Source organism: Alligator sinensis, unplaced genomic scaffold (genome assembly GCF_000455745.1).
Source record: "Alligator sinensis unplaced genomic scaffold, ASM45574v1 scaffold1026_1, whole genome shotgun sequence".
In the NCBI taxonomy this organism is placed as follows: Eukaryota; Metazoa; Chordata; order Crocodylia; family Alligatoridae; genus Alligator; species Alligator sinensis.
The window spans coordinates 505877-509586 of record NW_005842897.1 but is presented as its reverse complement, the minus strand read 5'-3'; the positions used below and the strand labels follow the sequence as shown (position 1 = coordinate 509586).

The following is a 3710-nucleotide window of genomic DNA, read 5'->3' as shown; positions in this document are numbered from 1 at the left end:
AGATAAAGTGCTGGGAAAGAGCAAACAAGACAGAGCAAAACCTAGATATCTTTGCTCTAAGGATATTTCTAGCTGAGAGAGGGTGGCCTTGTTTAAGCGAGCTCACACACATGTGCGAGGGCAGGCACTTATAGATGTCACAGGTGTGCTGGAGGCCGGGGGTAGCTGAGCGCTGCCCACTGTTACTTGCCTTGAGCTCACTGGCAATCGGTGACCTGGAGTTTGCAACAGGACAGCTTCTGCTACTCCAGACAGCCTAAATCTGATCACTGCTGGGCTCGGTCCCTTCCTTATTCTTTGCATTTGTCGTCCTATCCCTTTATAAGAGACTCTGGAGCGGGACGCTGCTGCAGCGTAGAGGGTCGGCCCACACCATCGTCTGCTCAGCGGGGATCCGGGAGACGGAGCCTTTTCTGTTATTGTGAGTGGATTCCAAAACCACTGCCCAGCTCAATAATAGATCCACAGCAACCGCCCGCAGGCCAAATCCCGTCCCACGCCCAAGCCGGAGCGTTATTTCCGCCTCTTCCAGCACAGATGCATCTCTAGCCTAAAAAAAAAAAAAAAAAGCAAAGATTTTGCAGGTGGTGGCTTGTGTATATGAGCCTTCCTCTCTGCACTTTACTGGGGATACTCAGAAGCTGTTCTTGTTTTGGCCTCGGCTACATAAGTCTGAGGACGGTAATGTATTTCCACTCCGACATCTGCAGTCAACACTGGGGGCTTGTACTAGCCACCAAAGCCGGGGTGTGTGTGTGTGTGTGTGTGATGAGACCATGTGCGGGTTGTGAAGACCTTTACAATGAAAGGGGCTGTATATTTGTGGTTGCAACCCCTCCTCCTCCTCTGAACACACAAGGAAAACTGCTCGCAATGCAAAAAGCCAGCGTACCACAAGGTTTGAGCCTTCAAATACCTGCCCCCGGGATGCTGTCAGCTGTGGGATGCACCCTTGTTTTGTGTTGCTGTGTTTGTTTCTTTGTCAGGCCCCCGCACCTTTCCTCCTCATTTGTTTTTTCCTGTCCTAAAACCAGAGGATCTCTTTGCATTGTGTCCCAGGCTGTGGAAGAGCAGTTGGGTTTGAATGGCTTGATTGTTTGGGGGGTTCTCACTGGTTCCTTTCATGCAAGGCAACATATTGAGTGCAGACATGTCCGTGCTGCTCTCTGGGAATGCTTCTGGTGCTCGCAGTCTGCTTTCGTGGCACAAGCGGGCAATTGCTGCAAGTCAAGTAGGCTTTACATACCCTCCTCCCCCCCCCAGGTCTTTGTGGGCTGCACACACAAAGATATGTTTGAGTTTTTGGCTTTCAAAATGTAAAGTTAGCTGTATATGACCAGCGCATAAACCCTGCTTCCAAACTTCCAGCTCTGATGTGAGTCTGAATGGTTTGATCTGCTTCAAAATGTGATGCATGTTAAGGGTTTGCCATAAGAGACTCGACAAAGTCGCACAGTAAGTGTGTGATGTACCCAGATCCTAGGGTCCTTGTCTAACCACTTGGCCATCCTCCCTTGTTAGGAGCTGGAAGGGACCTTACAGATGATGGGGTACTTGGGCCTTCCTTTTTTATATTCCTGCTTTTGTCTTTTCCTCAGGACTATTATACAGCCCTGCTCTCTTCAAAAGGACAAGTTCATTTTGGATTAAGGGAAGGCATGAAAGTAAGGCTAGATGAACTGAGTCCCGTGAATAGAAGGTCCTACTTGCTGCATGTCAGCTGCTCTGCAGTCGCTGTTTTGTGGTCCACGCTGCGTTACAGTAAAGTAGAAACTAAATTGGCCGTTTCATAGCTGTGCCGCTACCTGTGGGATAGAGCAGACCATGAAACAGCTACCACTGAGCAGCTGATGTACAATAAGTTTCCTGCTACTTTAACTGCTTGATGTGTCCATGCACTACAATCTGTCCCCTGGTGAAAGTCGTTAGGTCTCACACCTGTGAAGCCTGGGAATGACGAACACCTGGAGCCATTGAAAGGAGCAGAGACTGGGCAAGCCACAGGCATGTGCCAGGCAGAAACTTTCTTATCTGAGGCTATGTGGATGTAAAAGCAGTGCATCTTCCTCAAGGAGTGATTTGTTGGACATCTCCACGCAGCCCACGTTCGTGTTGTTTTGCCTGGAAGGGTGAATCATCGCAGCTCCTGTCCCCGGTCAGCAGACCAGACGGACCGGCTCGGCGGGGTCAGGTTTGTCCGACCCAGCCCGGGGGTGTGGTGAGGTGCCGTCTCTGCTGTGCTGCCCTTGGTGCAGACGCAGTTGCACCAGCACAACTGGTCTTTTGCTGATGGGGCTGGTATGGCTCAGGGTAGAGAGGCAGAGTGCAACGATCCTGGCAAAGGCACAGTTTTGGCAGAAGAAGTTGCATCTGTGTGTGGGATGCTTTGCCAGTGGGGGATACCAGGAGAGCCATGCTAGTGAAGCGGGGGTTAGTAGGCGCAGCTTGATTCTGCCGCCGAGGGCGTCCCCGAGGCCGTTCAGTCCTCCCTTTCGCCCCGTTCCCTGCTGGCAGCTCGTCACCCCCAGCCGAGCCCCCCATGGGAGGGGACTGGTGGGAAGCATTCGGGCTGAGAGGCCGCTGCAAGGGCCTTCGGCAGGAGGGGGTGGGTTCAGAGACCTGTTTCTGTGCAAGTTTGGGAGTGTCGAAGCTTCTTGTTTAATGCCACAGAGGAGCAATTTTCGTTCCAGAGACGTTTCCCGGTACCACCCGGATCTAGTCCAGCCCTGCTCCCGGCCTGGAAAACACAGGGTGCAATGTCGCCGACTCCAACCTTCCCAAAATCATGGGCTAAGACCTCCCACCCCACCCCCCTTCAGTCATGCGATTGGCTTAAAAATAATCAGATTTGAAATAACAGTGATATTACATTCTCCACCTTTTATTTGCCTTTTGATTGTTTAGCCCATAAAGTTCATGTTTTCAAGGGCTTTTTTTTCCTCTTCACCATAAGGGCCACAACCCTTTTTCTTTGAGCTTCTCGCACTATTGCATGATGACGGGAGCTGGCGCTTTAAGAGAAACCCCAGCCATCGCATGACTGAGTGGTGTGAAATGGTGATGTGGGGGCGAGATGGGGATGGCTCTGGTCGGGGCATCGTGTTCTTGCTGGCACTAGTAGGGCATAGTCGGGGCACATGCCTGTTGCAGATTTAGTGGTGGGTGAGACGGGCGCCTGACCCGAGTGCCACATTAGGAGGGGCATCAGAATCGCCCCTGCAGCAGCCGCACCCCGGCAGCATTGCCGGGTCGGGAACTCCCAAACAATCCCCGGTTGCTGTTGGTTTAAGAGCAGCACAGCTGGGGCGGGCAGAGGACTGCTTTGGAGTCGTGGTACGGCAATGCTGCCAGGACACGGATTCTGCTTCGTCCCCCTCCTTCCCCCCACACCTCCTCCCCTGCTCTCAGAGCTCATGTGCCCCCTTCCCACCCAGTTCCTGAACCTGTACCCCGTGCCACCCCTCGCTCTCAGACCTCGCCTCCACCCCCAGCACAGAAATTGTGTGCCCCCCCTTCCCTTATCTCCGCACCTCCACCCCCACGCTCCCAACTCGGCTTGTTACTGCTGGAGCCAGCCATTGTAGGTAAGCAAGTGTGCAGAGCAATTTGCTTGCTCTGGGGGATAAACTGAGAGGTGGGTCAGATGCGATGGACATGAAAGCATGCATTTTCAGAGGAAGAGGTTTATACTATGGCAAGAAAGGGAAAGA

The 3710-nt window shown here is 52.7% G+C and overlaps 1 protein-coding gene across 1 annotated transcript in view; it reads left to right on the top strand.

Moving 5' to 3' along the window:
* Positions 1 to 294: 294 nt before the first annotated feature.
* AFAP1L2 (actin filament associated protein 1 like 2) overlaps positions 295 to 3710 on the top strand; it is a 101546-nt gene continuing 98130 nt past the window's right edge. The window contains exon 1 of the mRNA XM_025192136.1: positions 295 to 421. The gene's annotated coding sequence lies outside the window, so the exon portion shown is untranslated. The remainder of the gene's footprint in view (positions 422 to 3710) is intronic.